This window comes from Pristiophorus japonicus, chromosome 19 (assembly GCF_044704955.1).
Source record: "Pristiophorus japonicus isolate sPriJap1 chromosome 19, sPriJap1.hap1, whole genome shotgun sequence".
NCBI classification, from domain to species: Eukaryota; Metazoa; Chordata; class Chondrichthyes; family Pristiophoridae; genus Pristiophorus; species Pristiophorus japonicus.
The window spans coordinates 7,502,757-7,516,714 of record NC_091995.1 but is presented as its reverse complement, the minus strand read 5'-3'; the positions used below and the strand labels follow the sequence as shown (position 1 = coordinate 7,516,714).

Sequence of the window (13,958 nt, the reverse complement as noted above, 5' to 3'; positions counted from 1 at the left end):
TGGAACACAGCATCCAGGTAACTCTCCCCCTCCCTGATGTGTCGCAGTGTAAGCGGCTCAGACTCCAGCTCATCATCACGAAGCCGAAGTTCCTCGAGCTGCAGACTCTTCCTGTAGATGTGGTTGACGTGGATCTCAATGAGGCCAACCAGCTCCCATATGCAGCAGCAGTAACACATTGCCTGCCCTGTCATCTCTAATGTACTTAATTAATTAGGTTTTCACATTTTGAATGTTTTTACATTTTTAATCCCAGCTCTTAATTTAAACCAATGCCCAAGGAAAAGTGAGAAATACTGACCAATCACTCACCTGCTTTCCTTTGATGTCACACTTCGAATCTGTTTACTTCTTAAACTCACAGGTCAGTCGATGCTGCTCCGGCCGACTCTCCTGCTCTCGCGATGCTCGGTATTATCCTTGGTATAAACTAATCTGCCCGCTCTATAGAAAACTATCTCCTTCGTGCTGTGGAGCCCTGTCAGAATTGTTGAGAAATGATTTTTTATGTGTAAGCTGTTATAAGAACCAACTCCAAAAATTCTAGAAAATATCTCTCACCAACGAGTCCTGCTTCACCTCTTCAAAAAATGAAACATTACTGGAGTGTCCAGATTGCAGGGCACTGTGTAACTAGTTGTTGGGGGTGACTGAAACAGGCACCTCAATGCACCCATTCAAACACACTCTGGCTAAAATTAACAAACATTGTCACTGTGATTGTGGTTAAGGAAGATAATGTAAAACTGCTGAGAGTTAATCTACTAATGGTATCAAAAGTACAAAATAAATTTAGTGACCGTCAGAGTTCTTTGTGTGTCCCGTTATATATGTGAGAAATATTAAAGTAACTTCTGAAAGAGTATGGTTGGTAACAGGCCCTTCCTATCTTTATTAAAATCAGCTTTCAGAACTTTGCATAAATTTCATATTCAGAAATAATATACAGTTATGTAACTACCACTCACTATTTTCTCCCTTCACATTTTAATAAATACAATAAACACCTAGGCCCCGAAATTGCCCCTTTCCTGAGGCCGCTTAACACCGGAAAGCGACGGCCAGACTGCTGAATGCAATGGCCGGCGACTTTTTGTGTAATGGCCGCTATTATCAAAATTCCGCTCTCCCCGCCTCCCCCAGCAACCCCCCCTACCGTTCCGCTGCTGCCGATCCGTGCTAAGGGCATCATCACAGTGTACACCACCGATCTACCCCCCACCACCCCGACGGTGAAATTCCACTGTGAAAATCGTCCTCTCACCCTGTGGTAACATAGCAAGCTTTTTCATGAGGGTGTAGTGAGGCTGTGGCCTTCTGCAATGGTGGCACGGCTCCCATTAAAGGGGAGGACCTACTGCCGCTGCCGCCATGTTTTTTGTTTGTGACAATTATGCCCCCGGGTTCGGCCGGGCCGCCAACAGACTGCTGGCCCGGCTGAAACCCTCCCTGGTGGCCCAGTGGACCAAATTTTTAACATCGCGCAGGACCCTTTAAATGAAGGGGAGAGCCCATGGTGACATGGCACCGTGATGACGTCAACATGACGGCCACTCTGCACCCCCACCCCCCAATTTCACCACCGCATATCCACCCCCATTAAGAACGACTTCCGGATCCGACTGAAAGAAAACCAAAGAGTGGAATTTTGCTCAAGAGGCCACTTCAACCACCGCCGCGGTGAAAACACTCAAAACGGGGTGTGTGCGCCTCGTTTCAGGTAGGGGGAAATTTTGGGGCCTTCAAGTTAAATAAATTTGTTAATTTGATTACTTGTAAGTCTCTCAAATAGTTCGGGATGAATGTTTCTCATTAAGATGAGAGTCAGAAGTCCTGAGTTGCTCCGTTCTTTGTATGTGACACAGACGCATTCAGTTTTGAGGGAGCAGGCCTTCAGATGAGATGTTAAACTGAGGCATCATCCGCTCTCTCAGGTTGACATAAAAGATCCCACAGTACTATTTCGAAGAGGAGCAGGGGAATTCTCCCTGGTGTTCTGGTCAATATTTATCCCCCTCATCCAACATCACTAAAGCAGATTATCTGGTCATTATCTCATTGCTCTTTGTGGGACCTTGCTGTGCTCAAATTGGCTGCTATGTTTCTTACTTTACAACAATGACTACACTTCAAAAAATATTAAATTGGCTGTAAAACACTTTGAAACCTCCTGAAATTATGCAAGGCGCTATATAAATGCAAGTCTTTTTTTTCTTTCCATACTGATGGTGTTTGGTTCAATCCAAGGTCTGTGGCCATTTAGGACTGAGATGAAGAGAAATTTCTTCACTCAGTGGGTGGTGAATCTTTGGAATTCTCTACCCCAGGGGGCTGTGGAGGCTCAGTCGTTGAGTATATTCAAGACAGAGATCGCTAGATTTTTGGATATTAAGGGAATCAAGGGATATGGAGACAGTGCAGGAAAGGGAGTTGAGGTAGAAGATCAGCCATGAACCTATTGAATGGGGAACAGGCTTGAGGGGCCGAATGGCTTACTTTTGCTCCTATTTCTTATATTCTTATGTAACATGGTGGGTGGATGCAATGTGGGGGATATTCTCCAGGACCCCCTCCATATAAGGCTGATAGATCTTTCTTCCCCCAATATTGTCAGATCCTAGCAATCCCTAAAACTACCAGACACTGACTACTCCCAACACTCTGAAACCTCTTCTTCAGTCCTGCTGGATACCATGATCCCCTTTCTGTGACTTCGCTTCTCTCTCCACCACCCCCTCCACTGCCCCCACTCTACATCCTGGGACAACCTCTTGTTGGTGCTCACAGATCTCTAGACTGCAAGCCCAGAACTTCTTCATGCAAAGAATGCCCCCAGACACCGAAACTTCCCTCCCCAATTCTCCAAAATCCCAGGAAACCTGCTCCCTGATTCTACACACCAGGACCTGCCATTATATTTTCAGAACCCTCCCTGGAACCCCCTCAAAGTACTGCACCTTGAGACTGCATCTCAGTGCTGCCCCAGGCACCCTTCTCAATGCCCCCCAAACCCAGTAAGACCCTCAATGCCAATAAGTCAGTGTCCTTGGTAATAATTTTTTGTTTAACTCCCTGTTCATCTTCTACAATATGTACTTCAGCAACTCGCCGAGTCTTCTGCGGCAGCACCTCCCAAACCTGCGATCTCTACCACCTAGAAGGACAAGTGCTGCAGACACTTAGGAACGGCACCACCTTCACACACCATCCTGACTTATCACCGTTCCTTCATCATCGCTGGGTCAAAATCCTGGAACACCCTTCCTTACATCTACCCTGTCATGCTCTGTAGAATTTTGTATGTTCCCTCTCATTCTTCTAAACTCTAGAAAATATAGGTCTAGTCTACTCTGTCTATTCTCATAGGATAATCCCCCTCCCATCTGGAGATCGTTCAATGGCAAGTATATCCTTCCTTCGGTAAGGTGACCAAAACTGTACACATTGGGCTGGATTTTCCGGTCTTTTGCACCTCGTTTCACGCCCCAGCTGGGCGGTAAATGCTGTTTCTGGGTGTGAACCAGGGCATACTGGATTTAGCGCCGGCAGGAAGTTTCGCGATGGTGCAGAAACTTACTGCTCCGTCCTCCGTTTACACTGTCAGTATGATGTAAATCTTCATGTAAGACTGCGCTAGCGCCCCGAATGGAACTTTCGGCCCCAACACCTCATTTAACGACCACTCCAGAAAACGACTGAAAAAAACAGGTGGTCCCAGGGTACAGCAGGCATTATTAGCAGCATATTTAAATGCAGGCTGGAGGAACTTATATCGCAGTTGTCAGTGACTGTTACGGTTGCGTGCAGAACGTTGCGTGAGGCTCCGATTACGCTCATAATAAAGGATGAAACTAAGTGTGACCTTAGCTCCTTTAATTAGACTCCAGAGTGAAGGTACAGCGTGGGAGGCCTGTTTATATACAGTGCTCCCTTGGGATCCAATGCTGGGATCCCTTGGGACTTCAACAGATAGGCCCTCTGGTGATGGTGTGATACAGGTTGCCAAGGGTTACATACATAATATCACTCCCTCGTAAAGTCAATAGTCCACTTATTTACAGGGTGAGACGATCTGGGGCTTTTTGCTCCCTTGTCGATCGTCTCGGTACAAATGCAGGTGTGGGTGAGTTGGTTGGTTCTTCACTGGGCTGCTGGGCAGCGGCCTTGCCGGGCGGTGGTGAGTTCGGCTTCGTGGTCAAACGTGGTGTCGGTTGCCACCTGTGTGTGTGTTGGAGGGTCAAAGTTGGTGGTGTCCTCTTTGGGTTGCCCGTAGCTGTTAGTGAAACGCAATTTGGTTTGGTCCAAAAACTTTCTGCATGTTAGTACATTGGCCAATTTTACCTGAAACACCTTACTCCTTTCTTTGGCTATGACCATGCCAGCAAGCCATTTGATGTCCATAATTGTGTACAAACACAGGGTCATTGACCTCAATATCATGTGACAAGCTTGCGCGATCATGGTACATGCTTTGTTGATACCGCCTGCCCTCGACGTGATCATGGAGGTCAGGGTGGACAAGAGAGAGCCTTGATTTGAGTTCCCTTTTCATGAGCAGCTCAGCTGGGGGAACCCCGGTGAGCGAGTGGGGTCTTGTACGGTCGCTGAGCAGGACTCGGGACAGGCGGGTCAGCAGGGAGCCTTCCGACACGCGTTTAAAGCTTTGCTTGATGGTTTGAACTGCCCGTTCTGCCTGGCCGTTGGATGCGGGCTTGAACGGGGCAGATGTGACATGCTTGATCCCATTGCGGGTCATAAATTCCTTGAATTCAGCACTGGTGAAACACGGCCCATTGTCGCTGACTAGGACATCAGGCAGGCCATGTGTGGCAAACATGGCTCGTAGCCTTTTGATGGTGGTGGTGGACGTGCTTACAGACATTATTACACATTCAATCCATTTTGAATAAGCATCCACAACAATCAAGAACATTTTGCCTAGAAATGGGCCCGCATAGTCAACGTGGATCCTAGACCACGGTTTGGAGGGCCACGACAGCAAACTTAGCGGTGCCTCTCTGGGTGCATTGCTCAGTTGAGAGCAAGTGTTGCACTGGTGCACGCATGACTCTAAATCTGAGTCGATGCCAGGCCATCACATGTGGGATCTGGCTATGGCTTTCATCATTGCGATGTAGGTCGCATATTAACGTTTCTCTGCCTTTCTTGGGCAAGACCACATGATTACCCCACAAAAGACAGTCCGCCTTTAAGGACATTTCGTTTTTGTGCCAGTGCAATGGCTTAATCTCTTACTGCATCTCCGCTGGGACACTGGACCAGCTCCCAGCATGGAAGACACAGTTTTTTTTATCAGGGACAGTAAAAGATCCTGACTGGTCCAGGTCCTGATCTGGCGGGCCGTAACGGGTGACTTTTCGTTTTCGAATGCATCCATCACCATGAGCAAGTCTGCAGGCTGTGCCATTTCTGTCCTGGTGGTGGACAATGGTAGCCGACTGAGAGCATCAGCACAGTTCTCTGTGCCCGGTCTGTGGCGAATTACATAGTTGTATGCCGACAGCGTGAGCGCCCATCTTTGAATGCGGGCAGAGGTATTGGTGTTAATCCCTTTGATCTCTGAGAATAGCGATATGAGCTGCTTATGGTCAGTTTCTAGCTTAAACTTGAGACCAAACAAATACTGGTGCATTTTTCTCACCCCGTAAATGCGTGCCAGAGCTGCTTTTTCAATCATGCTGTCGGCCCTTTTGGCCTTGGACAGACTCCTGGATGCATAGGCGACCGGTTGCAAAATCCTTGATTCGTTAGCCTGTTGTAACACACACCCGACCTCGCTAAACGTGAATAGCACGTTCAGCAAGTTGGTCTTCACGCAGGTAAAGGGTACACAGCCAGATAGGGAATGGGTGACCAACAGGAAGAGCAGTGCAAGGAAGGTAGTGCAGGGGTCCCCTGCGGTCATCCCCCTGCAAAACAGATACACCGCTTTGGGTACAGTTGAGGGGAATGACTCATCAGGGGAAGGCAGCAGCAGCGAGGTTCATGGTACTGTGGGTGGCTCTGCTGCATAGAAGGGCAGGAAAAAGAGTGGGAGAGCTATAGTGATAGGGGATTCGATTGTAAGGGGGATAGAAAGGTGTTTCTGCGGCCGCAATCGAGACTCCAGAATGGTATGTTGCCTCCTTGGTGCAAAGGTCAAGGATGTCTTGGATCGAGTGCAGGACATTCTGAAAAGGGAGGGTGAACAGCCAGTTGTCGTGGTGCATATAGGTACCAACGATATGGGTAAAAAACGGGATGTAATCCTGTGAGACGAATTTAGAGAGCTAGGAGCTAAATTAAAAAATAGGACCTCAAAAGTAGTAATCTCAGGATTGCTACCTGTGTCACATGCTAGTCAGAGTAGGAATCGCAGGATAGCTCAGATGAATACGTGGCTTGAGGAGTGGTGCAGAAGGGAGGGATTCAAATTCCTGGGACACTGGAACCGGTTCTGGGGGAGGTGGGACCAGTACAAACCGGACCGTCTGCACCTGGGCAGGACCGGAACCAATGTCCTAGGAGGAGTGTTTGCTAGTGCTGTTGGGGAGGAGTTAAACTAACATGGCAGGGGGATGAGAACCTATGCAGGGAGACAGAGGGAAATAAAATGGAGGCAGAAGCAAAAGATAGAAAGGAGAATAGTAAAAGTGGAGGGCAGAGAAACCCAAGGCAAAAAACAAAAAGGGCCACATTACAGCAAAATTCTAAAGGGGCAAAGTGTGTTAAAATGACAAGCCTGAAGGCTCTGTGCCTCAATGCGAGGAGTATTCGGAATAAATTGGACAAATTAACTGCGCAGATAGTAGTTACCGGATACGATGTGGTTGGCATCACGGAGACATGGCTCCAGGGTGACCAAGGCTGGGAACTGAACATCCAGGGGTTTTCAACATTTCGGAAGGATAGACAGAAAGGAAAAGGAGGTGGGGTGGTATTGCTGGTTAAAGAGGAAATTAATGCAATTGTAAGGAAGGACATTAGCTTGGATGATATGGAATCGGTATGGGTGGAGCTGCGGAATACCAAAGGGCAGAAAATGCTAGTGGGAGTTATGTGCAGACCACCAGTAGTAGTAAGGTTGGAGACAGCATCAAACAAGAAATAAGGGATGAGTGCAATAAAGGTGCAGCAGTTATCATGGGCGACTTTAATTTACATATTGATTGAGCTAACCAAACTGGTAGCAATGCGGTGGAGGACGATTTCCTGGAGTATATTCAGGATGGTCTTCTAGACCAATATGTCGAGGAATCAACTAGAGAGCTGGCCATCCTGGACTGGGTGATGTGTAATGAGAAGGGACTAATTGGCAATCTTCTTGTGCAAGGCCCCTTGGGGAAGAGTGACCATAATATGGTAGAATTCTTTATTAAGGTGGAGAGTGACACAGTTAATTCAGAAACTAGGGTCCTGAACTTATGGAAAGGTAACTTCGATGGTATGAGGCATGAATTGCCTAGAATAGACTGTCAAATGATACTTAAAGGGTTGACAGTGGATAGGCAATGGCAAATATTTAAAGATCACATGGATGAACTTCAACAATTGTACATCCCTGTCTGGAGTAAAAATAAAACGGGGAAGGTGGCTCATCCGTGGCTAACAAGGGAAATTAAGGATAATGTTAAATCCAAGGAGGAGGCATATAAATTGGCCAGAAAAAGCAGCAAACCTGAGGACTGGGAGAAATTTAGAATTCAGCAGAGGAGGACTAAAGGTTTAATTCAGGGGGGGAAAATAGAGTATGAGAGGAAGCTTGCCGGGAACATAAAAACTGACTGCAAAAACTTCTATAAATATATGAAGAGAAAAAGATCAGTGAAGACAAATGTAGGTCCCTTGCAGTCGGATTCAGGAGCATTTATAATGGGGAACAAAGAAATGGCAGACGAATTGAACAAATACTTTGGTTCTGTCTTCACGAAGGAAGACACAAATAACCTTCCAGACGTACTCGGGTCTAGTGAGAAGGAGGAACTGAAGGATATCCTTATTCGACAGGAAATTGTGTTAGGGAAATTGATGGGACTGAAGGCCGATAAATCCCCAGAGCCTGATAGTCTGCATCCCAGAGTACTTAAGGAAGTGGCCCTAGAAATAGTGGATGCATTGGTGATCATTTTCCAACAGTCTATCGACTCTGGATCAGTTCCCATGGACAGGAGGGTAGCTAATGTAACACCACTTTTTAAAAAAGGAGGGAGAGAGAAAACGGGTAATTATAGACCGGTTAGCCTGACATCAGTAGTGGGGAAAATGTTGGAATCAATTATTAAGGATGAAATAGCAGTGCATTTGGAAAGGAGTGACAGAATCGGTCCAAGTGAGCATGGATTTATGAAAGGGAAATCATGCTTGACGAATCTTCTGGAATTTTTTGAGGATGTAACTAGCAGAGTGGACAAGAGAGATCCAGTGGATGTGGTGTATTTGGACTTTCAAAAGGCTTTTGACAAGGTCCCACACAAGAGATTGGTGTGCAAAATGAAAGTACACGATATTGGGGGTAATGTACTGACATGGATAGAGAACTGGTTGGCAGACAGGAAGCAGACAGTCGGGATAAACAGGTCCTTTTCTGAATGGCAGGCAGTGATTAGTGGAGTGCCGCAGGGCTCAGTGCTGGGACCCCAGCTATTTACAATATACATTCATGATTTAGATGAAGGAATTGAGTGTAATATCTCCAAGTTTACAGATGATACTAAACTGGGTGGCGGTGTGAGCTGTGAGGAGGATGCTAAGAGGCTGCAGGGTGACTTGGACAGGTTAGGTGAGTGGGCAAATGCATGGCAGATGCAGTATAATGTGGATAAATGTGAGGTTATCCACTTTGGAGGCAAAAACTCGAAGGCAGAATATTATCTGAATGGCGGCAGATTAGGAAAAGGGGAGGTGCAACGAGACCTGGGTGTCATGGTTCATCAGTCATTGAAAGTTGGCATGCAGGTACAGCAGGCGGTGAAGAAGGCAAATTGTATGTCGGCCTTCATAGCTAGGGGATTTGAGTATAGGAGCAGGGAGGTCTTACTGCAGTTGTACAGGGCCTTGGTGAGACCTCACTTGGAATATTGTGTTCAGTTTTGGTCTCCTAATCTGAGGAAGGACGTTCTTGCTTTTGAGGGAGTGCAGCGAAGGTTCACCAGGCTGATTCCAGGGATGGCTGGACTGACATATGAGGAGAGACTGGATCAACTGGGTCTTTATACTCTGGAGTTTTGAAGGATGAGGGGATCTCATAGAAACGGATAAGATTCTGGCGGGACTGGACAGGTTAGATGTGGGAAGAATGTTCCCGATGTTGCGAAAGTCCAGAACCAGGGGACAGTCTTCGGATAAGGGGTAGGCCATTTAGGACTGAGATTTGGAGAAACTTCTTCACTCAGAGAGTTGTTAACCTGTGGAATTCCCTGCCGCAGAGAGTTGTTGAAGCCAGTTCATTGGATATATTCAAGAGGGAATTAGATATGGCCCTTATGGCTAAAGGGATAAAGGGGTATGGAGAGAAAGCAGGAAAGGGGTACTGAGGGAATGATCAGCCATGATCTTATTGAATGGTGGTGCAGGCTCGAAGGGCCGAATGGCCTACTCCTGCACCTATTTTCTATGGTTCTGTGTTTCTTTATATGACAACGTATCGCAAGCTAGCACTAATCGTTTACATGGGTTATACAGGACAAGCAGTTTGTTTGAACACAACTGATTTCTGGCTTTCTCAAGGGCAGCCTCTTGTGATTTCCCCCATACCCAGTCATCTCCCTTGCGCAGTAGCAAATGTAGGGGGGTCTGATGCCATCTGCTGTGATTCTTCTTCCCAAGAACTCGACTTCTGGTGCCAGGAAAACACACTTCGAGAGTTTCAACCTGAGTCCCCCGTGATGTAGCCGACTTTGAACCTCTTCCAGATTCTTCAAGTGTTCGATGGTGTCTCGACCTGTGACCAGTATGTCGTCCTGGAAAACCACGGTCCATTTTCCGTTGGAATATTGCCGCGGCTGAACGAATCCCGAAGGGACATCTGTTATAGATGAACAGACCTTTGTGCGTTTTGATGCAGGTGAGGCCTTTCGAAGATTCCTCCAGCTTCTGCATCATGTAGGCCGAGGTCAGTTCCAACTTGGTGAACGTCTTTCCTCCAGCCAGGGTCGCAAATAGATCGTCTGCCTTGGTTAGAAGGTACTGGTCCTGTTGCGAAAAACGGTTAATCGTTACTTTATAGTCCCCACAAATTCTGACCGTGCTGTCACCTTTGAGTACCGGGACAATTTGACTGGCCCACTCATTGAATTCCACCGGCGCGATGATGCCTTCTCGCTGCAGCCTGTCCAGCTCAATTTCCACTTTCTCTCGCATAATATACGGTACCGCCCCGTGCCTTGTGGTGGATGGGTCATGTACCGGGAACCAAGTGGATCTGCACTTTCGCCCCCGAGAAACTTCCAATGCCTGACTCGAACAACGATGGAAATCTGCTCAGAACCTGGGCACATGAGGCGTCATTGATGGATGAAAGCGCTCAGGTGTCGTCCCAGTTCCAGTGGATTTTTCCCCGCCAGCTTCTGCTGAACAGTGTGGGGCCATCCCCTGGCACGATCTCTTGTGGGAGACTTCATAGGAGACTTCGGCTTCTGCGCTGCCAATTACAGGGATCAGCTCTTTGGTGTAAGTTCTTAGCTTGGTGTGAATGGGGCTGAGCTTGGGCCTGTGTGCCTTGTTGCACCACAGCTTGTCGAAGGCCTTTTTGCTCATTATGGATTGACTCTCACCAGTGTCCAGTTCCATGAATACTGGAATTCCGTTCCGTTCAACTTTTAACATAATCGGTGGACATTTTGTGGAGAAGGTTTGTACCCTGTACACTTCTGCCTCTTTGGTTTGAGTCTCTAGTTCAGCCTGATCCACCATGGATCGACCTTCCTCTGCAACGTGGTGGTTTGCAGGGTTTGCAGCTCGCCTGCACATTCACTGGAGGTGTCCCATTGTTCTGCAGCCGTTGTACGCATAGTGCTTAAAGCGGCATTGATGGGCCCGATGATCACCTCCACAATGCCAACAAGGTGTTAACTGCCTCTCATTAACGATTGATAGCGGACTCTGGGTCATCTGAGGTCATGCAGCAACTAGCGTGTATGTTCTGCCATGTATATTCCTGCTCGAAAACGACGTTACTTTGTGCACAGTACTAGCCGAAACCTCTTTATGCAGTAAAATTTGTTTGGTATTACTGCTGGTGGACATAAATGCCTGAGCTATCATTATGGCTTTGCTCAGATTCGGTGTTTCAACAATCAATAGTTTGTGAAGGATTACCTCATGGCCAATGCCAAGCACAAAAAGGTCTCTTAGCATTTGTTCAAGGAATCCATCAAATTCGCAATGTCCTGCAAGGCGCCTTAGTTCGGCGACGTAGCTCGCCACTTCCTGGCCCTCCGACCGTTGACATGTGTAGAACCGATACCTCGCCATCAAAATACTTTCCTTCGGATTTAGGTGCTCCCGGAGCAGCGTACACAATTCTTCATAGGATTTAGTTGTTGGTTTACCGGAGCTAGACGATTCTTCATGGGGCCATAGATTGTTGCCCCACAGACGGTAAGGAGGATCGCCCTTCATTTGGCAGCGTTCTCATCCCCTTCCAGCTAGATGGCCACGAAGTATTGGTCGAGTCTCTTCACGAAGGCCTCCCAATCGTCCCCTTCTGAGAACTTCTCCAGGATACCAGCAGTTCTTTGCATTTTCGCACGGTTATTCGTTACCTCGTCGCCAATTCTTATGCTCATAATAAAGGATGAAACTGAGTACTGTATGCAATGAGTAAATGTGACCTTAGCTCCTTTAATTAGACTTCAGAGTTCAGGTACAGCGTGGGAGGCCTGCTTATATACAGTGCTCCCAAGTGATGCTGGGATCCCTTGGGACTCCAATAGGTAGGCCCTCTGGTGGTGGTGTGATACAGGTTGCCAAGGGTTACATACATATCAGCTCCGAGTTGGAAACAGCACTTTTATGTGCCATGATACTTTACTTACAAAGTCAATGAGATTTTTCAATGGGGTCAATATTCGTTTGCCAGCAAATCATACTGGTTGCTATTGTCAGGCGGCTTCAAGCTGGAAGAAGGGTTCTTGGCCATGTTGGGCTATGGAATCGAAGAGGGCGCAGACGTATGGGAAGGAGGCATTACCCCCCACGGGTTTACAGGGAACATCGCTCATATCTCCACATCTCTGATGCGCAGTGCGTTAGAAGGCTGCGCTTCCGAAATAAAATGCTGACAGAGATATGCCAGCTCCTACAGGCAGACCTACAGCCTACCAGTGCCAACAGAACTGCACTGCTCCAGGTGAAGGTGACAATAGTGATGGCCTTCTATGCCTCCAGGTCCTACCAGGCAGCAGCAGGAGACATTCGCAGCATCTCGCAGCACGCTGCACATTGCTGCATTCGCCAGGTTACAAGGGCACTGTATGCACACAGAATGGACTTCATAAAGTTCCCAATGAGCAGGGATAGTCAGACTGAGAGTGCTCTAGGGTTTGCAGGCTTCCCCAAGGTTCAGGGTGCCAGTCCTGGGCACAGTGTCTGCAGCAGACACCTTCTGCGCTACCTCCCTCCATACTCGCTTAAACACAGGAAGGAGTGGTCGGCATCCCCAGCAAGATAGAGTGAGGCCTGCCTCCTCTCTACTCTGTGGACTAAGGTCTCACTTGCTTCATGGCTGAAGCGCCTGGCATGCTGCCTTTCCTCCTGATCCTCTATCTCAGCAGAAGTGGCTGAAATGGGGCAGTTTATATGTGCATGCACGCAGGAAGCTGCCGCGCCCTGCATTGGTGTTTGTGATCGGAAAAAGATCACTGCGCTTGTGCAAAATGGCCGCTTCCTTTAATGCCGAAAGTTTCGGCTCGGGCGCACAAAGTTATCCGTGCAATGCCTGACTTAACGCCAGCGCTCCTCTAGATGGCCTTTCTGCCGAAACTTCCAGACGAAGGCGCAAACTATTTTCAGACGCAGACTTTTACGCCCTGCCGCAATTAACACCACAAAATCCAAAAAGCTGAAAATCCAGCCCAATACTCCAGGAGTGGTCTCACCAGGGCCCTATATAATTGCAGGAAGACGTCTTTAATCTTATACTCAAATCCTCTTGTAATAAAGGCCAACATACCATTTGCTTTCTTAATTGCTTGCTGTACCTGGATGTTAACTTTCAGTGATTCGTGTACAAGGACACTCAGGTTCCCACCTATTGACCTCCTTGCCTGTCCACAACCATGCTGCACCCTCAGGTAGCCCGCTACCCAGTGATTGCCTTTCATTCTTGCCTTTACATTTTTGTGTTAAAGCATTTAAGGGTAAATTTTTTGCTTCACGCCCAGCAGGTAAACCTACTTCAAGAGAGGGTCACAATATTGTAGTGTTGATTCTTCAACTCATCTGCCTTTCGAGCATTTCTCCCACTGAGAGGGTGGGATTGGTGCCTTTACCTGTAGTGCAGTACTGGTTAGGCAGATTTACTGAGGGTATTTATTGCATGATTCTCTGGATGGTGGACACTGCATTGTCTCTGTCTGCCATCTCCTGCTAAGCCCAGCCATGTCTTCATACAGGAGGGTGTCCTAGCTTATCAAAGACAGCAAAGTCTCCTTTGCTACAGATCCTGCAAATGGATATCCAAAGAAACCTTAGAAAATATAGCAGACCTGCTCCTTGCTTCATTCATAATTTAAGAGCTGCGGTTGGACAATTATTTCCTGCCAACACTCACCAGCAAGTATACAGTGCCCAGTCCAATCTGGGCAGCTTAACTATTGGGGCCGATTTTGGGAATCCTTTAAGATGGGTCAGCTGAATTCCGACGAAGGAACCGTTTGCCATTCCATGGTCTCGGGCTGTATTTTTCAAAGCCATGATTTTCTGCCTATTAAACTGAATGGATGTAAAATTATGGGCAC

General features: G+C 47.4%; 1 protein-coding gene across 3 annotated transcripts in view; it reads left to right on the top strand.

Moving 5' to 3' along the window:
- LOC139229687 (butyrophilin subfamily 1 member A1-like) overlaps window positions 1-13,958 on the top strand; it is a 191,923-nt gene that overhangs the window by 122,197 nt on the left and 55,768 nt on the right. The window lies entirely within an intron of this gene.